A 22,697-nucleotide genomic window follows, 5' to 3' on the forward strand; every position below is an offset into this window, starting at 1 on the left:
CCATTAGCAAATTGTTCTAAATCTTTTCATTCTAGTCCATATAAAGGTTAACTTACTACTGTTATTGGTTACATCATTAGCTTAGGTAACGAGTATGTGTGACTATTAAAGGTAACAACCTTGCCAATAGCCCAAAAGAGCTACCAGATTACATTGTCTAATAAAATACCTATCTTACAGACACGCATGCTTGCATGAAAGTCCTTGAAAAAATACATGCTTATATATTTTATATACATATATACACACATATATATACATACACACACATGAACATAGTGAAAAACAAAGCCACAATTTCAAAGTTCAGAAATTTTGAAATTAAGTTAAATTCAGGCTGCCTTCACAGCTCAGCCCTTTTGTGCATACGTGTTATGATGGAAAGTAAAGATGAATCTTAGCTGGCAAGAATTTTTTCATCCTACTATCTTAGTAGCCAGGTATTAGTCTGATTCTAAATCAGGATTGCAGTAATTCAGTATTCCCTGGTAAGAGAGTAATCTTACTACAAGAATTTAAAATATATTTGTCATTTCAACATATCATAAAAACATACCACTCTTCTGTGGTAAGGGGCAAATCAGAAGAGTTATATTATTTCAAACATCCTCATAAGTCTCCTCACTTTTCTCTAAAACATCATTGAAATAACTTTGTATATTCTCCTCTCAGCATAAGCCTTTTTATCATTACAGGTGTACACTCTGCACATATCTGTTCACCTGAATTTGTTACATGTATGCATACACGTGTATGTTATGTACACAGATTTCAAGAATAGACCCAAATATATTTCATCACAAGCTGACCCAAAGGAAATCCTAAAATCCAGGACAGCTTTGGATGATTCAATCATGCACTGACTATTCAGATTGCTTTCAGCATCAGCCGCCCAGCCATAGCTTTTTGGAAACATTGCAGTGGTGATCCAAGGAATGCAGTCTGAACAGTGCTTTTATTTTCAGAATGCAAAATTCCTTCTGTGCTTACTGACTTCTGGAAACATGATGCAAAATAATCGGTGTTGCAATCTATCATACAAATAAGACATTATACTGCATCAATGCAAACCATTCTTGAGCTCTGATAGTTTGAGTTTAATATTACACAATCTTCAGTGCACTCTTCTTTCCTCTTAAATTCTGGTGTATATATGGCAACAACTTACAGTGATAAGGAAGTTGTGCAGCCAACATGCCTCTACCAAGAAAGCTGAAGATCCATTTTCTTCACCGCAGTATTTTGCACATGCCTCTGTGTGCAATGCGTAACATTTAACAGTGCTTGCTAAGTCCTTTAGTCTTTCAAAATGCTATTTTCCCCCTTCAAAGAAGGTAATTCTTCCTCATATATGTTTTATCTATCTGAAGTCTTCACCAGGAGAAATTTCTCCTTGTTGGAGCAAACATTTTGAAACAGTGGCACACAAAAAGTTTCTATTTTTTTCTTCACTGTGACTGTTCTGCCACTCTTTTCTCTCATTCAGTATTTTGGCAATGATTATAAGAAAAGGGCAACTCTCAAAACAACATTCCATGAATATATATCCTGACATGATATTACATTGGGATTTACATCTCCTGAAGCTGTGGGACCTATCTGCATATTCTCTCCTCAGTTGAAAAGATATCCATTAACTCCTCCTTTCATGTTTACTTTTTACTTCCACTGACGTGACACTGAAATTAAAAAAAAAAAAAAAATTAAGAGGTATGTGCTGAAAGTTTTCCAAATCAATCTTTAGCATTATGTAGGTAACAGCAACAGTAGGAAATCTAAAAGCAGAACAGCATTCAATTCTGTCAGGAAATTTATTTTAAAAGTAATCATGTTGAAAGATGATCAAATTCTTTCTTTCTTTCTTTCTTTTTTTTTTTTAAGAAATAATAAAAAAAAAAAGACTGACTCCATTTTTTTCCTCTTAAATAGCTTCATTTACCACTCAGGCTCAAGAAGAATCTTAAAATGTATTCTAAGCTACAGAATTACATGGAGAAAACTGATTACCTTTACGTGGAGAAAGCTGATTACCTAAAAAGAACAATTTCTAAAACAAAAGTAATATTGTGAAGGTTACATAACTACAGCTATTGTGATTTGAAACCTGTTGAACATTAAATAAATCCTTAGGATTTGTTGAGTATTTTTAAAGTCTGTGCTCTTCTATTCTCACAAAATCTGTGATCACATACAAGCACAGAGTCAATCTGTAATCTAGAAAATACAGAAATATGACATTTGCTGCTCATGTTACTGAAGTTATATTTTAAGGTAACATACAGATGGTCTTAGTGTCAACATACTAGTGGACGTATTACTATCTAATGCCTGACTAGCAGCATTGAAAGGACTCTGAAGTCTGAAGAATATGTCCCTTGAAGCATACACTCTGACGTGCATTACCAGTCTGTATCCTATTTGCAGCAGAAATTGATGCTCAATAGACCCTAACTGAGGTTACAACAGATAATTTTTATCAGGTACCACAACACACCATTAGCTATATTTTAAATCTAACATTTCATTATTTATAACTACTTCCACAAAACCCTGTGACAACAAATGTGCTTGATAAAAGCACTATGCAAATATCAGACAGGGAGAAAAGGTTTCTTGAAACTCACGGTTTTATGTATCAGCCTGTTCAATTCCAGGTGCAATAAAATTCATAGCCTTCCTAATAGCATATATTTACAATCACAGGTTTTTAAATTGTTCATTTCCTTTCCAAATGGAACATTAGGATTCTGCCATACAACTTCTGAGCTCGTTGTGTCCATGGACTAGCGGTTCAACTGAACTGCTGAACTGTCACGGTAGATTTGAATGCCAAATGCACAACAGTGGAGTTTATTACTAGATCCTCGAGTTGTTTTTTGATTTGGGGACAAATTTCTTAGTTACTTCATGACATTCTGCCAACTGCACAAGGGCAAAACAATGTCTTTTAAGACAAACATTAAGAAAACCATCAAATTTTGAAATAAAACAAGAACAGGGATACCCCACACATTGGTTCCGCATAGAACCAAATACAACAGTACCTGTGTAAATCCACCAAACTAATGAACTATTATCCATTAGATGATTTTAATCCCTCCATTTTTCAAATTCACAGAATTATATTTTTGCAAAAGCACACACAATCAGATTCAGAACTGTAGTAAACACATTCAAGTCCATAGCAGTAAATCGTGTAACACCAGCTTGCACGAATGCTGAAACTTTTTCAGAGAAGCATCATTTGTTTAAAAGAAAAAGCAGCTCTCTTCTAATTATGGTCACTTCTAATCCCTAGATGGCTGTAGTCTTAGTTGGATGAGTGCTTGTACTACACCTGCACTATGAAAGAAGTTTTCACTAAATAATACTATCTTGTAAATTACCTTTCTCCTTGTCACCAGCCAACTAACCTATCTTCCATCCTAAACATCCTACATATCACCTAATCTATAAGCTTCAGAAATCCTCACTGTGAGCTGGATATGAAAAGACCAGTTTTAAAACACCCTATTAACCTAAGCTTACAGAATATCATCTTAGGCAAGTACCTTAAGTTCATTAAAGATGCCAGAACAGAGACTTCTTGTTAGCTCAAAACTTTTTGCAGTTTGTGACGTATTTTTTGCAGAGTCTTTTGAAACAATATGGCCCTCTAGTTCTCATAGAATAAAAAAAAGTTATGCAAAAATCAGCACGTCATGTGACTTGGGAGAGGCCAGTCCAGTTTGGAACTTGTCTATGTGTTTGTTATTCAGGTGAAACCCCTGGCCTCACCGGGAGTTTGTGGCATTCGCTCTAACAGAATCAGCATTTCGGTCAATGTTCTCAGAAGCTGATGAATGAAGTAAATCAAATTATTTTGATGGGAAGGAGCCCTATTCTGCAGATAGGCACTGCTGTGCTGATAGCTCAGGATAATCTTTTACCTATGAGGAGTAGTCGGATCATAATGGCAGCAAGCTTATCTATTCCTTGACTATGGAGCTTCTCAGTAGAGGCCTCCAGATCAACTATCCTTCTTCTGCAGGATTAAAAAAAAAATGCTTTCTCCTGTTGGAACTTGGCTGAATAGAGTCTGCATATAATCTCCAAATAGAATATAAACTTCAGAACTAAAAGAGATAGTCGAGTTCATTTTTAATTTAAAGTCAGTAGATGTTATTGGGAGATTCACTGAATAAATTAAGAATTACAAATTATTCAAGTATAAAAACTGAAAATCTCCTAACTCAGATTTTATTTTAAAAAAGTTTACTGCAAATAGCAAAGACTCCCTCATTGACTCATTTGTTGCATTTGTTGTTGTCAATGGTAATCTGAAAGCAAAAAAATGAAAAATAAACTCCCTTTCTTCTTTCTATAAGATAGAGCATTATATTATATATTTTCCATACATATATTTTGAAGTGAGATTTAAAAGTAGCTGTCTGTGAGAGTAACACTAATAAAGGAAGGCACATTGGCTGACTGCTTCATTTTGGGGGTGCTTTTTGTCTTTTTCATTTATCCATATAATTTCATTTGTTAAAACTAAACATTTAGAAATTTTCCTAGCTTCTCTAAATTCCCAGTGTCAGCATTCTGGGGAAAACAGCTGTGAAGTATATCACAGGAGCTTTTATGGCTCTCCCAACCATACCTTCTGGCTGCCTTGCAATCATTACCCACTGGAAATTAACTGTGGGGACTGGGCTTCTCTATTTTCACCATTTTACAGATGGAGAACCAAGTTATACAAAGGCCACATCCTTACCGGAAGCCTATAACAGCCTGAGGGAACAAACCTGGATCCCCCAACCCCCAGGACTTGACTTTAAATATATATGTTTGTCCTTTAGATTTCCATGTCCATTTTCCATTTCATAACAGAAACTGTGACCCCAACACTTCCTAGCTGTCAGTTTGCTTGATGACCCCAAAAGTTTACAGCACTTTCAGCTACAACCTGGGCTGCAATGTGTGTACTTCTGCAAACTTGTGCAGAAGTACTCCAGCAGCAAGAAAGTTCCCTTTTCTGTTTCCACAGGAAATACTGAAACTTCTTTCTGTCCTATTCAAAAGACTTTTGGCTTTAAGGATGAAGACATCTCTTCCCCAAAGTGGGGAACTCCAAATATTAAAGTATTTCATATAAATTCATTAGTAATTTTTTCAAGCTTTGAAAACAATAAAAAAGCAGAAGAAAGTAAGGGTAGAATTTAACCACAGCACAATGTAATCTCTCTGAGAACCAGTCACTGAATAACTGCAACATTTTTGAATCTCTAAAATATTTGGATTTCCAGGGAGACAGTTTTTATATTTGCATCTTAAAAATGCTAATAGTATGGCTTTTATTGTTGCTAATACTCTACCAGCTAACAATAATGATGTTAAATGTAAGCACATGAAAGTACAATATGTTGTCAGAATTTGCTACTTGTATTTATCTTATAAGAGAAGAAAAAGGTGTCTTCGTGACACAACTCTTCTTTCTCTCACACAGAAAATAAAATGATGCTGAAAAATGGAAGACTATGGATTATCCTAAAGAAACTAAGGAAAGTCTTTAATGTAAAAGGTCAGAGCCATAACTTTTTTGTTTAGTTCAGCATACAAGAATCTTCCCCTCCTGCCCGGGTAGCTTAATACAGCTGGGATTTGCATTTCTAATGCCTTACTCATGAAAGCAATTAATAATAGTAAAAATCTCAGGTCTCTCTTTTTTTTTTTTTCCTAATTGCCCCTCAGATTTACATAAATCTGCCTCTCCATTTAGCTATTCACTTGGCATTTGGAGAAAGTCATACAAAAGTCTATCTTATAAAATCAGACATTCATCCCTTTATTTTATTTCTGCAGCATCATATACTTAAGAAACACCTCAAAGTAAGCTGAAGGCTAACGAAACTACACATATATTTGACCACTGACTGTCCTTTTCACAATAAAATAAACTGAAAGAAGAAAAATCTACCAGAGTAGTTCTTGCTTACAAAGAATGGGGAAAATATACTGCAGTTAAGGCAGCAGGCTTTAAACAGAGACCAAATAATTCAATAGTGACTGAAGTGATTGGGGGCGGGGGGGGGACTTTTCTGTAAGACACAACTACCCAAGGAGTAGGAATGCAGTGAAAACTTTTAAAATATTTATTGTGCATCTAGGGAATAGTACATCAAATAAAAACACTTACATTCAATAGGACCCATTTCCTCCCTACAAGAAATAGCACGCTAGCTTTTTTTTTCTTGCCAATCACCTGTTATTGTTCTGTCAGAGATAATAATACAAAAAACTATTGACAAAGGGAAGCCTGATGCACTAAAGGGAAATGCTATGCAAGTGCATTACAAAGCTGATTTCTATGAATAAATCACACATCCAATACTGCACATGAGAAAGGGATGCACACTGACCTGGGGGCAGACTTACACCATCTACCTACCTACCTGCCTATACTCTTGTTTTGGGAATTGTTGACAAATTTTGTTAGAACAAACAGGTCCCTGCACATGGATAAAAACTTTTTATGCTACATTCAGCCACATTTTATTATGGACTCCAAATTCTTATAGGATTTTTTCATTTAAATCTGCAGAATATTTAAAGCAACATAAAAAATGCTTTGCCTTTAATAGCAATTTGCCAAGTGCTGTTTAATCAATACCTTCTAATTTGAGCTGTATTCTATTAGAAAGAGAAAGCAACCCCCCCACACACTTCTTATTTGTAACTTTTAACCAATTTCTGCCCTTATTTGTGTTTACATCTTCAAATATTGTTATACAGGAACTTCTCAGAACTATGTGTTCTTGAAATTTTAAGATGTGAATGTGGCTTATGTACCAACATTTGTGTAGAGAGAACAAGGGCAAAAAAATCCCTGTGGAATAAAATATTATTTCCTTCAGTAACAGAAATCTACCCTGATTGACTTATTGTCAGGCATAACAGCCAGCACAATGAAGAAAGGAAAACACAAAGCAGAAGAACTAGAATAGCGCTAAAAATTTCTGTTATCCAGAAAATTACACTATTAAGAAAGAGATGCCAGAATAAAAATCCATTATCCTTCAAAAGTTAGCATTATTTGAGGGGGGGAAAAGTGTAATTCAGCACTGTGATAACATCAAAAACATTTCACTTGGCATTCTATAATATATAAATGTATACTACCACACAAATATATGTGTTAAATACACAAATTTGAACAGTTAAGTATCATACACATACTAACGTAATGTCGATTAAAAAAAAAAAATGAAGAACACCACTGAAAAAGTATTTCTGCAACTTTGAAACAAAGTATCTGAGTCTTTCAACTCACAAAAAATATTCTAAAATTGAAATGTTTCTGAAGTATTTTCTTTGCAATTTGGTTTGGCTGGCTCTAGACAATAATTCTATTTCACTTGGATATGTAAAAAATGGAGAAATATTAGGAAATCACAGTTAGCATCCCACCTTTAGGAACAGTGTTATGAGATTGCTAGAGGTAAATGAAAACTGCATCCTAAATACAGACTTCTACAAAGCGCTCAAACTCAGCTCCTCAGAAAAAGCTGTGATGAGTATGGAGGTGAAATGTCTTGAGATGTGTTCTATTGGGCACCATACAAGATATGTAAAATGGCCCTGCTTCAATGATATGATAGATGAATAGGATTTGAAGGTCATTTGTAATACAAAGGAAGGAAAGAAAACTATTAGAATGGAAAGCCAACCCTACCTCTTCCCCAGCCATTATTAGCTTGCAATGCACTAAAAACTTTACAGAAATAGCATCACATTTGGGCACAGAAAAAGATAAACTGATGACATAACAGATGGATACCCATGCTTTAGTGTAGCCTGAGAGAAACTTCACACATGCTTATCAGAGAAATAAAGAACTGGTCATACTGATGAAGCTTCACTGATGAAGATGTGCCTGCCTTGTAAAGGGTAAGTTAAAGCAGATCAGAAGAGAGATCGAGACAAGCTTGCAGGGCTATGAGTATCTGACAAATAATTTGTATGCAAGCAAGTGAAAGAGAGGGAATAGGGGAAAAAGATGAAACAGAGCAACGATCCAGAAAAGCTAATTCTAGCAGCATCCTTTGGAATATATGAGAGAGAGAGAGCGCACGCACACGAGAGCACACACACACAGCCATCAAGGCAGGAAAGGAAATTACAACTCTGAAAAGGGAAGATAGTTGGGGTTTGGCTCCAAGTTTGCAGTGTGAGTAGAGAAGAAATAGCAGATCTTGAAATGCTTGGGTGAGATAAATCAGCAGGATTGAGACATGCAGATCAAAGCACAAGACCAGTCAAAGATGAAACTGAGATGTCAGGCAGGAAGGATGACAGGAGAACTCCACAACATTTCTGAAGGAAGTGAGGGGACAAGAGGAGAGGGCGAGTGTAAAGCTCAGGACCTCCACGCTGTCAGTGAACAGTTTTGTTCAATGGCCATCCTGTCATTAGCATGATCTGAATAATATGCTCTGAATAGAAAGGTCCAAAATGGTAAGATTTTGAGTCCTTACGACTAGCTTATATTTCTAACAATCTAACAATGTTATGCCCAAAGCTTAAAGACAAAGTGCATGACATAAAATAAAAACCTAGTATACTACTATTATTAATTCATTATAATAAGTTGTGAGCTGGCAAATTCAGAGGTCTAGAAAACATCGGAAAATTTTAAAATATTGGTGCAATAAAGCCATCATAAGCATAAATATGATGTCACATTGGATATACATTTTCCAAACATTAATTTAGTCAAGGGAAGAGAAACAGATAATTGGTATAGACATGGGAAAATGTACTGACTTTAGCCAAATGACTTTAACTTCTGGAGAGTCCTGATTTTTGATTGTTTGGTATTATAATCTTGCAATATTTCTTCTGGGATTTTCATTAAAGAAATAAAGTATAATAAAAAGAAAATGCACAACAAATCTTGAATTAAAATATTGCTCTGGTTTTACAGAGATAGTGATTTTTTTCTGAAATTTCAAAGTATATATGTCATTAATGGTACCTTATATCCTGTGAGGTAGGTCATTGTCACTTCTTCAGCTGTGCATTGTATAAGAATTCACAGAAGTACAGCATGGCAATATTTTAATGACAGCCTGGAAACAGCATAAATAGATTTAATAAGTATGCATATATAAAAATAAACTAAACAAAAAAATACATTATATATGTATATTCTCTCTTTATCTCTCTATTCTCTTCATGCTCAATACAGCTTCTCAGTTTTTACATCTTTATGGGACTTTAAAAAAGTGTCTGAAGCCAGTTAAAAGACAATAATCACCTACAGCTATACCAAACTATGCTTTGGGGTATGCGCATATAAATATAGACGGTTCAGCTTATACAGCTCTAATTAAATTAAAACCAATTTTTATCATCAAGTACTTTGGAGTTTGCTGATTCTGTTTCATACCTGAATAAATACTTTAATTTTAAATTTTTCCATCAAAGGAATTCCTAATAGAATAATTGCAATATAACACATAAGTTATCCTGAGAACCCAGACAATATAAATGAGAATTAATAAACAATAAGTAAGGGCTCTATCATCTTACAGAAAGAGTGTATCTATCACCAAAAGACCTTAAAGTTGCATCTTTTTGACTTTTTTTTTTAACTTTTTTGTATATTTTCATATTTAATAGCAAAGCATGCCTAAATATTTTACAAAAGGAAACACACAGCACACAAAATCTTAACTCATTATGAATGACTAACCTGTCACTGTAGGGTTAACATTATTAGCATAATACTGTAGTTATTGAGCCCTTTGAAGCCCCATGAACTTAGCAGAGAATGTTATTGCTTATTATCCCTTAGTAACTATAAAATGGAAGTCAGTCCTTCCAGCGCATATATGCTACCTTTACACAGGCTGCCAAGATCAAACATATGGTGTGAAGTTCACACACATTCAGGGTGCAAGCACAGAGTTCCCTCCTAGGTCAATCTTGCTTCACAATTCAAAATAAAGATTTAAACAAGATACTTGTGTGCTGTCAACTCCTGGTCCTGGTCTTTGCAAAGGATTAATGCATGACCACTGATGCTGAACGCGGTTCTGCAGTACTGACTCAACAAGTTCCCTAATGATGCAGAAAAGCTACACTTGCCAAAAATTACATAGGATACCAATTTCAAAAAGTCTAATATGGATATATGGAGTTTGGCAGACAGACACAAGTACATTCTGCCTCTGTTTAAGGAAACCAGATGCCAGTCCTTGCAACCAAAAAAGATTAGCCTCAGTTAGCAGTACATTGAGTTAGTAAGCTGAAACTTGAGGCTAGATCAAAATTATAAGCATCTTAGGGGGAAATCTTCTTGCAACCTGTCCCTGGTTCCCAATCTTCTTCTCACTGTTTATTTTGGGAAAAGAATTTTGATCTAAATTTCTAAACTGTAAAAGAAGGTCTCATTCATTAGGTTCGAGTAATTCAGGGGAATGAGTCTCAGGCCGGTCACTCTGAGGTACTGCACACTCCAGATTCATCTACCCCATTATTCCCTGAAGCAAGCACTGGACACTAGCTTTTCCACTGTTAAGTGAATAAAGACCTACTCCTTTCCTAAGCAACGGTTGTGGTTTCGTTGTGTTTATATTCCTTTATTTTACTAAGAACTGAGCTGACATAAGCATCTAATTTAGCACAGTCTCTCAAACTGAGATAGGCAACTATTTTCAGTCCTGATGAGTGCTTAAGCCCTACAAGGCAGAATTAGTCCTTTCTTCTCCCTTTCCTACTATCCTATTGAAGCACTACTGTATTTACAGAAACTATCTATAAACGTATTATTAGATATTTAATTCTTCAAATGTGCCACTGTGGGGTCAAAAGATACCGATCAAGAATCTTATGTTTCCCTATGGAATAATGCATAAAAGTTAGATTCAAAGCAGGTCTGAAGAAGTTACAGCTTAATCCCTCTTCAACATTACAGAACTCAATTGAAACTCCCTCTCAAGCCTTCCAAGTTATTCTGCAAAAGATGATCTACATATCTATCAACATATATAATAAATAAACAAAATGCTCGGAAGATAGAATTTACCTAGGCATACCTGAATGTAGCAAAGATAACTATATATTTCATAAGATTTTTCTTCTGATACCTTGACTCATAATAAATATAGTAAATATTCTGTGCTGTCTGATGGGACTTGTGCTGAGATAATAAATTATTTTCACTGTGGCAATTATGCACTGAACACTTGTTGTTTCACCCATCATATTATGATTTACTTCAGAGAACATGAAAACAGCTTGTGTGCTTCTGTACACAGACCACCCCTACTTGAAAAGAAGAAATAAATATATCGTCTTATTTGTCTGAAGATCTTCACATTTCAAATATGTATGAAAACAAGACAAAGTAACGACTGGATATTTCTTCCAGTAAACCATTTCAAACAAAGTATAGTGCAGTTATTTAACTTAAAGTTACATTTACATCTCTAGTTAAAGCTACAGAAGTGTAGGATCCTGTGCAACATCTCGAAACTATCTTTCTACAGATATTTTAGACTTGTTCCTGAGTTCCTAATTAGCTGGCTAAGCCTGCTGAATCAGCCCATGTGACTACTCTTAGGTTCAAGAGTGTGGGATCTGGCTACTTACCTGAGACAGCTGATTAAAAGATTAATGGCACCTCCTGCATCAGTGGAAAGGAACAATTAAAGCTGCACTTAAGAGTTAGTGGACTGCTAGGTCGTGCTATACAAGAGTAATTCACTCTTAGATGTTCCGAGTAGTTTTATATTCACTGAATGTGTTAACATGTGGCTGATACGTAATGTTAGAAATAAGTTTACTTTTACTTTGAAATCTATATTCTGAGCAAATCTGAACAGAAATGATTAAATCCCCGATACTGCAATAATCTACATGTATGTTTAATTTTAAACACAAGTTTACCTTTGCAGTCCATGAGACTGCACATACATGGAAAACAAAATGAACATAAGTATTTACAAGATTGGATCCTTTTATGTCTTTAAAAATACCTCTTTTGACCTTTTAAAAACAGAATACCATATAAAACAAAAGGAAAAAATAAAAGAAAATATACATTTTCATCTTGTTCTGTGTCAGAGGACCAACATAAACCAGCTAATTTGATCTTCAGGCTTTAAAAAGTAAAAGCATGTACTGAATTCCAAAAAAACCCATGCTGTTGTTGTTTCATGAATTTCAAGATATTTTTATCATCCCCAGCTAACTTGCCAGCTTTTGCTTTTTCCTGTTTGCACCGACAGTAATTTTGTCCTTTTGAAGTTTTGCTCGTTGCTTAATTTTGATTCATTTGGTAAATTCTTTTGTTTTCCACAAACACTTCTGCTGTTTTAGATATGAATTCCCTCCAGGGAAAGGGCTACTTGTCAGGTGATTGTCATTTGTACTAAGGGACCTTCCTGATGTGATGTCCTTCAAGCCAAAGTAGATTAAAGGACATAGGATGATTGGAGCTCATTAACATGCACGTTGTCATTTGTCATCTGTTTTGTTATCATAACTACTCTAAAGAGTCCGTGTTTTTTGTCATAAGCTTTCTTTCAGCTTAATATTTATTCTGTAGTTGTTTTTACCTCTATCTCAACAATGTTATTATGTAAGTTTCTATCTTAGTGTTATGTATACTAAGTTTATGAAGGTCTTTGCATTTTATCTTCTGATAATCATAGGTCATTATTAATTTGCTTAAATTTTATCTAGCTATTACTATTTAGGCAAATAAAGCTTGGAATTTTTATTTTTGTTCTGTTTTTTAAGTGCTTATTTTTCTAACATGACAAATTCATAACGAATAGAACTGTGTGATTCAATATGCAAGTAGTATAGCATTTTTCTCCTGAAATATTAATATAAACTAGATATTAAATAAGTTTTTTTCTAGTATTTAATTAAAAGGTTTAAGTACCTCAACACGGGCTAACTCCATAAACAATATTCACAAATCCTGGTGCTCTCAGACCAGCCTTCATAAACAACCTGGAAGATAACTGAATGTACATGGAGCTGATATCCCTTATTGCCAGTAGAAGAGCATCTACCTATTTTATAACTCTGAGATAAAAATATTTTATCATTTTATAAAATGTCCTGTTGCTGCTTGCAGACGTATTTAATCCAAAAATAGTGCATGTGTTTGCTGTAGTTTAAAATCAGTAGAGTGTTGATTTTAAACCCAAAGAGGAGGTTAAAGGAATATAAAATTAAAGCCAAGACATCAGCTGAAGAGATACAATTCAGAGTATATCATGAATTAAGACTGTTACGACTTTTTCAGATTTAAATTACATTAAACTCATCACATTTGATAGACTATGTAGATTATGCTAAAATGTGTTGATAATACAATTGTGCATATGCAATGTAGTTCCAATTTACCTGTTAAGGAAGTATAGTTTAAAATATTCTTCTCTTTCCAATCCTCTCGCAAAAAAAATTTTGCTCATCTCTTTGCAGCACTATGAGACCGTGTAGCCAAAACACTAATCAAGAAAGGTGAATTTGGAGAATCTTGGATTCAACTGCTGTCTGAGAGCCTCACCTAGTAAATGCGAACCACAGCAGGTGAGACATCTAAGGGAAGTGGGCTGACAAAATACTGAACTCATTCTGGAAACAAGACACAGTCATAAGCAAAAAGTTCTAAAGCCAAGAGATCTGTTTGTGATGTCAGGGCCGAATTAAAGAAAGGAATAGAAATTATAGGAGAGTCACAGGCTAGTCCAAGGAAAGTAGCTCTAAGCTAGTCCAGTTAGATACATCTCTTGGTTACTCTTTTTCATATAGGACATTTATCTTCCTTAGATTTGAAATGCCTTTTACTTTCTGTATATGTCCTCTACATGAAAGGTATACATTTGATATATTTGGTGATATCAATAATATTATTAATCTGAAGTTATTCTCTTCATTCTTCATCTAGACACTTCATATGCTCTATTAGCCTATTTCTGATTTCCTGAAAATGTTTACTGATAGTAGCTTTAATATCACTGGAGAAATGGTGGTCTCCCGAAGATGGAAAATAAGCACAGATCGTATTTATCCAATTTGGTTATTTATGTTTGCCTGTCCTTTTTTAGGACTAGATTCAATAAATCGAATCTGGAAAAAATTACATAACAAATTGGGTGAGGGGGAGGGAGAAGAATTAGTTCTACAGAAGTCAAAAAAGATTGAAAGGGAATATCTCAAGAACAAAGAATGATTTATGATGATTATTGTGGCTCAATAGAGAGCTGCAATTCTCTAGCATAAAGTACAGAATTTATATGCTGCAGACTGCATAACGAACTTCACCATGTGGAGATTTGTATTATTTCCTGCAAGGACTGAACATATTTTTCTTCCCACCACTCTCACGCTCTAGTTCCTGTTGTTCTTAGAAGAAGAGAGCTCCCAGAGAATTCACATTGGCAAGCCTTCTCAAGAGCTGTTTCTGGTGGAAGGGGAAGTGCTCTCTCAGTGAGAGAGTTCCTAGAGCTTTCATAGCTTCTGGTTGGATCTTCTCTTAACCTTGCTACCAATCTCCTATTCTGTACTTAAAACCTTCCCCCATTTCAGCAGGAAATTTTGCATATCAGGAATGAAAAAACAGGACCTTTGAACTCTGGGCAGCAAGACATTGCACTTTCTGCATCTGTAATATGTTATGTACCCCCTGAAATCTCTCAAACAGTATTAATAATATTCCCTGTATAAGTGGCCAAATGAATACTTTTTTTATTTAACTGTAAGCTAATTGTATTGTGTGGCTGAGCAAGAAATGGAAAATTTAGTAGCATACATTCTTAGCCTTTCCAAAATTTAATTGCCCCTCTAGAAGTAACAGGACCAGTAAGTATCGGTATGTGAGAAAAGCAGAAATACAGATGCTAGAGCCAGGAGATGTGACTGATTTTTTTTTTTTTTTTTAATCCTGTTTGGCTATGAACTTAAAAAGAAAAAAATCTCAGGCTACACCATACGGAGCACTAACATGCTCAGGTTCATCTGGTGCCTCAACAGATTCCAGATAAACAGACCCTGAGGGGGACATAGGATGGTAATAATAAAATACATAGAGTTCTGTGGATGTGGATTAATAGTGGAGATACCTATACATCTCATGAAACTCTTCATTAGCAAAAGTCCATCCATTTGCTCTTCCTCACAACTGCTAGATGAGAAAATTACCTATGTCAAGTTTTAACCTTCAGTAAGAGAACTCACTGCCTTGACCATTTGGGGCCTGACTTCTCATTATATTCCATCTCAGAAATTGAGCCTTCTGAAGAAAAGTTAGTTCCATTTGATTTGAGGTTAAAATAAGCACAACAGCCTCTAGCCTTCTCTGGCATATACACCCTGGCATTTGGAAGAGAAAGAGGCCTTCAGAAGAATGGTAAACATAATAGAAATAAAATACAATAGCAGCGCGTCTGTCCTGTTAGAGTTGTTACAACATGGAGTGTGAAATTTTCCCTCTTTCTTCTAGGTGTCTCAGTTCCTAATCCCTTTAGCCCAAAGTCACTTCAAGCTCTTTTATTTTAAGACCTCTTTTGTTCTAAGAGTACTGATAGATGTTGCAAGTGACCCGCCCATTATTATATATAAAAATGCTATTACATCTAACTTTTTTTCTTTTAAACTCAGAGATTTGGAATGCCTCCCAACAGGACAAATCTCCCTGATGTTCTCAGGATGAAAAAATATATTTGTGACATCTTGAAGTGCATGTTTATCTAGAGACATAAAATAAACAAATCTGTGAAAGTGTTTATAATCTTAAATATATTTTCTGTGTTCAGTCAGCTAAAGAGCAAGTGTAAATCTAACAGTTGTCCAATTCAGCAAGCATTCCTTTCTTTGTTCTGTGATATGCCTTCACTTTGTCAAGCTCCTCCTTATTAAAATCCTTGTAGGATTTGATTTCTGAGTCACACATTATTTTCAAGATTCAGAACAAAGCGCGTGGCAAAAAACTAAGGAATATGGTTCAAAATAAAGCTTGACATTTTGAAAACTAATGATGTGTTAATTTTAAACAAAAAAATAGCAACAACTTAATCATCAAAAAGGAAACATTCTCTTGGATCCAAAGGAACTAATTCAGTTCTTGTGGTGTAAAGGTAGGGATGGAAAAGGGAAAACCTAACAGAGCAATAGTACTGTAAATCAGTATTAGATCAAAATGCTACTTAAAACTACTTCTTTTTATATCTTCTGAGATGTTTTTAGCACTGCAACTTTAAGCCTGTTCTCAAGTTCCTGTTTTCAGTATCAGTAAGTTAGATAACCAACAGAGCAGAATGGAAGGCAAAACAGCAGTACAATTAATAAAAAGAAAGGTTCAGGTAGAGGAAACTGGTGAAAAGCAAGAAGGTGAACATTTGATCTCATTTAAATCTTTCTTATATGACTTATTTCTCTAAATTAATGGACAGGTGTCCATGCTTTTCTATTGGTTTGATTGTAGGACATCACTCTAATGGTGATGACTAAGATATCAATAGGTTAATGAAAATGAGGTGAACTACCAAAAGTACATTTAGTGGGAATGATCTAGTGTAACACATGGATTCATGGATTTTTTTTTTCAACACAACACACAAAGACAATGTAAGACCCTCAAATTTTCAGCTATTATTACACATATGAGAAATGGTCAGGCAAGATAACAAATTATATTTTCCCCCCAAGAACAGTTTTTGCATTCAGCTGGTATCCTAGCCCATCGAACATAATCCCAACTTTATTGCACCTATGTAGTAAAAGAAAAACAGAAGCACCATCCTGGAAGATGCAAAATGTCAGCTGCTATTATTGGTTTGACATAGACAAATATTACATATCTAGAAAAATCTTAGGACATTTTAAGTAATATTTAAAGCATAAATAAGCATCTATTTAGCTGAATGATATTTCAAGTCTAGTTTAGATATCCTTCAAGAAAAGACTTTGGTATTAGTAAGCTATTTTTCTCATTTCTACCACAGTCACAGAGCATAAAGGTATAAACCATTACAAAACATCACTTGAAATTTTGTAAAGAGTAAAATTTTTCATGCTGATCATCATGCAACACCACCATTAATTTCAGGTACTTTTAAGAGTGACTGCATTCAGCCTTGCAAAAACATAATATGCAGTTCAGCATCATCAGAAGAAGACAAACATCACCAAAAATATCTTCAACAATAAAGGCTGTTTTGGAGGATGAACAGTACAGTGCTTGTGTGAACTACATAAAACTAACTAAATAAATATCAACAGTTACAAGGAAAGCTTGTTATTTGGAGTAAGATTCTCTTTACTTTTACTTCAAATGCTAATGAGGTGAGATAAGCAGCACCAGCCACATTCCATGTATAGAGTGATAGAAGATCCTCATCTCAGTCACTAACAAGACTTTTTATGTTAAAGTCACTGAATCTTCTGAGGTAACTTGAATCATGATTCTCAAAGTCCAGATGGCTACCTTCCCATTAAGGTATTTTTCTTTATCACTATATTATGCTACAGCATGCACTGCCAGATAATGACTATTTACCTTTTTCCTTTTTTTTCCAAGTTGTATTTGTAAAAATTTCAACTGGTCTTAGTGATAACAGTCTAATTCATAATGTCAACCTAAATGAATAGTTACTCTAATGGTTATTCTCCCTAATGTAATCCAATGAAAGCAGAAAATTAATCATGAAGTCATTTTCTTAAAGGGATGAAAAAAATGATACAAAGATGTGATATTATTCTCTATGCAAACAACAATGTGGCTGTTGTTCTGATGTCTGTTTTCTCTTCCTAACACAATTGTTGATCCACTGCCAAGTTTATTTTCTTTTCCTTGCAGGTCAAGAGGCCAAACAAAGCAAGTTCAGTGTCTTACCCACCTATGTATTATTCCAGGCTAGGAACAAAGACAGCCACAAACAGCATGCAAACCACACTGTTTTTGAGGAAGACAATCTTACCCACCAACTCCCAGCTCCCACAAAGTTATTCTACTCCCAAGATCTTCACAGAAAGCCACCAGTCAATGAGCTGCTACAGCTTCTCTAAGGACAACCGTAAAACAAAGGGACTATAGAACGTTTCCTGGAAGGAGGGAAAAAAAAATCAAATTACTAAGGAAGATTTTGCAGTACTATGTAATAGCACCACCTGGTGACTTTGGTCTTGACAATAGAGAGAAAATAACAGTATACGTTTTTACCTGCATAGATGCAGATCTCTCTTCTTCAACAGTTAATCTCAGCAATTTTTATTTTAACCAAAGCAGCTCATCTTCAGCTGTACAACTTGATTCCAACTATAAAGAAGGAGTTCAGAATATTGTAAAAAAAAATCACACAACAAGGGTTAAAAATAAAGAGTATGCGTCTGTCTCTAAGAACTTTCTACATGCATGTACCCAGGGACAATAAGACCTTTAGGAATAAAATGGATACCTATGCTTAATGTTATGACATTTTCCTCACTGGATCTTTGAAGGGAATTCAGGTGATTTATCTGACATGAATTAAGTGTACTAAACAGCAGATCAGTAAATAAAATTATATCAAGGCAAGTACCAAGCTTCCCTTATTCCTCTGTGTTCCTTCAAATGCCTAAAACTCTTGGATACGTCCTTGCAATGACTTAACTGGCAATCTGCATGTAGAATTTTAAGAAGCTTCCAATGAGGGGAAGAATTGATTTAGTGCAGAAGAGCTTGGCCTTATGTCTAAAGAAATGGGATGTTATAGGTTAAGTTCAGCAAGACGAGTGGCTTTAAAATGTCATTATTAGTAGTTATTTGTATCACAGTAGCACCTTCATAGCCAAGCCAAGACCAGGACATATTGTGCTAGGCTAGTACAAACCATTAGTAAGAGATGGTCCATGTCCAAATTACCTTATTAAGTAGGGCACTCATGGATTTAAAATCTAGGCACACATACTACCTACCTCCCTCCTAGAGATATACAGCATCAAAATACATTTGCAATACCCTGTCTCTTTTTTCTCTTAACCACCTACCCCCCCTGAAATTTAGAATTAGGTTTTACATGACAGAAATGTTGAAAATAAATTTATGTAATTAGTAGAAGCGGACTATTCATTATATAAATTGTGCCATGCAGAAATGGAGAGCAGAATTTCAGAGTGACCTTGAACTTTTAGCTGCCAAGGGTACACAAAATATGTTTGAAAGTACAAATGATATATGAAAGTACAAAGTGTATGAAAATATCACTAAGCCAATGTCTGCTTCAGACAACAGAAACATTCATTCTTCTTTATATTAAGCAACAAAACACATAGGACAGAACATACTTTCTGATTAGGAGAATTCGGAACTAAATTTTTAACAAGATTTGATAGTTTTCAGAGGCAAGCTTTTTGTTCAAGACAACTTCGCTTTAAAATGTAGGCTTTTAAAAAAAGGTAGGGAAACAGGATGAAAAATTTAACTTAAAAATTGCCTAGGAGCAGCTTTTTTAGTAACAGCTACATTTTTACTGAACAGTAATACCCATAGCAGTAAAAACTGAGACTAGTATTAGAAATACCAAGCAAAAGAAACTATATTCAGATTGCTAAAAAAGGATAAAATGACAGAAGCCTTCTGTTGAATGCCAAAGATTAATCCTACATGTTATTAATAACTAAAAAAGGCTGATCTGTGATAGTGCAGGTTTCTGCAGTTTACAAATTAAAAATATCTTCCATGAAATGTTTTCTCTTTAGCCCATTACTTTCCGGAGTCTTGAACATGCTACTTAAGGGTAGGAGAAAGGCCACAATTTTGCTTTCTCATGGCTTTTGGTTTTTTGCACAGATGAATAGATCTATGCAAATACAGAAACTATAGAAAAAAATCTGAAAGCCAAAAGTTTTTATAGGAATTTAATTTTAAATGAATCTAGGAAATATTTTTTGCCCTTTTAGCTATCCTAGAGTATTCTACTTTGGCTCCATCTGCCCTGCTAGAGGGATGTGGGTTCCTTGTAGATCCTGTGATGTTTTGGCCAGCCTGATATGGATGTCTTGGACACCACAGGGCATCCAGGAAAGGCCACTCACTACACATCAACTGAATCTTACCCTAACAAATAGCTCTAATTCACTTAAGGAAACACACACACACACACACCCCAGCCAGGTTTTTGTAGGCCATGTTTCCCCAGTCTGAACAGCAAGAGGGAAATGACTTGCCATGTTTCCATTAATGGGAACAGATCATCACCTGGGGAGCCTGTCATTGCCCTGTGGACTCAGAGAAACTCTGACAACATACACTGCTGAGCAGCTACCAGGCATGTCTACTGACCTATTATTTACTCTTTACAGAGATAAAAATTAGGAAGAAGTGGCATCCCTCAGCTTATGTGATTCTATTACTGAGAAAAGTGAGCCATTCTACCTGTTTTTAGGCATGATCTCATGGTACAGTACATAAGAGGGCTTTAGGAAGCACAGGAAAAATCAGCCTGAAAACAGCAGTTGGGACACTATCAGATGAACACCATCAGCAGGTGAGGCTGGTATTTAGGACATGTTTACACGTCCAGACTTGTTAGCAATCTAAAACAACTTTTGACAAAGTGGGTAAAATGAGGAATGTAATATGGCAACCATGAAAACAGAGGAAACCTCCAAAGATTGCACTGTCAGCTCTTCTCACAGACAAACATGAGAAGCAGCAGATTCTATGGATGCAATGTACGGTGCAATCACATAGCTAATAGTCAGCTACAAAAAGGACATCTTTTGTTCCCTATTGTGAAAACACAAAGGATATCCCACGGACAGAAATAGCATTTAGGATCCCCCATGAAATTCCTTACTCCCCATCATGAAACATGCTGCTGAGAATTCTCTACTGCTTAAGGCAGGGTTTATTAGCTTTGGTGTAGCACACAGCTATATGGCTTTTGAATCAGAGATCTCCTTCTTGTAGTTCGCATTATGCTACACAGAGTCATTATTCCCTTTTAAGTTTCTGAACCAGCAGGTAAATTAAAATATTTTTAAAAACAAAGTTATGATTAATAATATGAATAGTGTCACTAGTATGACTAGACCAAATAAAAGGCAGTGACTGCTGCTCTTTCCATTGATGAAATGTATGAAATGATGAAAAGCTGCCAAAGGCTGCTTAATTGCCATGGATTACTTAACCCAGAGTTCCTGTAGTTACACGTGCACAGTCAATACATCTTTGTGAGGGGCAAAGATGCTCCAAGAGCCAGCTTCCACTTACCTTACTTCTATCTGGCTAGAACTCTGTTTCAGGGTAAAGCTGACTCAAGTAGTGTATCTTTCCTTTAGAAAATAGAAAATTGATTTTTTTAATTTTAAGGATTTTGTTGATTTAATTGAATGTTACTGATCAGGAAGTTCAGTAACAGGAAGATTTAACCCTGCTAGATTTCTTGCCAGCTCATATCACCTCCTGTGTGTCTCAGAGACAGGTACCTGGGGTTCTGATTTTCTGCCATACAACTGACAACCTTGGTTTGAGTCATCTTCCTGGGCTGTGGGACTTGCATTGCACCTCTGAAGGACTCAGATCAGAATTTCTTTCTTAATTCTTTCAGAGATTGCCAGTGGTAGCAAGGAACAAATATTGATGGCCTTAAACTGAGGGAGAGAGGAAGAGGGGGAGTCTGCAAACACCTTTTTTTAATTTACTCTTAGAAGCAAAATTACTTGTCCCAAGTGATTTCACATGAAACCAGAATTCATTCACATTCTAACCCTCATTTATGCCCCTCCAACAAAAAATACCAAGCTAAATAAATACAAAGGACCTTTTGTATAAACAGCTTCATCACAACTTCTAAAAATCAAACAACAAACAGGAAATTAGAGACTCCTCCAAGGAAATATAGTTCAAAAAATTATAAATTCAAGTTCACAGATACTTGCTCATTGCAGAATGTAGCTTACTCTAGTAAGTAACCGGGAGTGCTTTTGATCAAGACTAGTTTCTTTCCAGAAGTATGTTCTTCATGTTTTGTACAGTTTTAATTCTGGTCTGTAATTGTATTTTTCACTTTGTGATTCTAAACTATATTTTCACATTTTTCAAAGCTCATGAGAAAAATAGAACCTTATAATGCCTTCTTTACCTTCTGAGTATTGTTGTGATTCTTTCTTATTCTACATTTTCGGAACAACTTCGCTATAAGGTTTTTACCAGTTCAGAATATTCATCAGTTAAGGCCTGACAATCTTAACACTACTCACTCAAAATTTTCTGTGTATTTGACAATTTATATTTTATCTTGGGACAACACTTTGGAAGTATATAAGGTCTTAAAGACACCTAAATATTCTATGCATCCCTGTTTTATTCCAAAGTTTAATTTTCCTGACTATAGAAAAACAGCTGTTCATGTCTAGTCTGAATTTGGCTAGTTTCATCTTCCAAAAAGTGGATCTTGTCTGGATCTTGGTAAGTCTTCCTTCCCCACCACCACCACATCCCTTTGCTCTCAGAAACTTCTTGATTATGATGTTATTTCTATCAGGTATAGATATATATATATAATCACATATATACATGCATACACATGATACCCTAAATCACTTCCATTTTATAATGGTCTATCACATAAGAATGACCGCATAGACTTTAAAAATACATGACCATGAATTTGTCTATATTGTTTAAATGAGTCTATATTATGGAATAATAT

General features: G+C 35.2%; 1 long non-coding RNA gene across 1 annotated transcript; it reads right to left on the reverse strand.

Annotated features, from left to right (window-relative positions):
- Nucleotides 1-1,498: 1,498 nt before the first annotated feature.
- On the reverse strand, nucleotides 1,499-18,082 carry LOC135328385 (uncharacterized). The gene is made up of 3 exons (XR_010389216.1): nucleotides 17,982-18,082; nucleotides 9,017-9,110; nucleotides 1,499-1,679 (listed from the first exon to the last, which is right to left on the reverse strand). It is a non-coding gene; the product is annotated as an uncharacterized LOC135328385 (long non-coding RNA).
- Nucleotides 18,083-22,697: the final 4,615 nt, after the last annotated feature.

This window comes from Dromaius novaehollandiae, chromosome 4 (assembly GCF_036370855.1).
Source record: "Dromaius novaehollandiae isolate bDroNov1 chromosome 4, bDroNov1.hap1, whole genome shotgun sequence".
Classification (NCBI taxonomy): Eukaryota; Metazoa; Chordata; class Aves; order Casuariiformes; family Dromaiidae; genus Dromaius; species Dromaius novaehollandiae.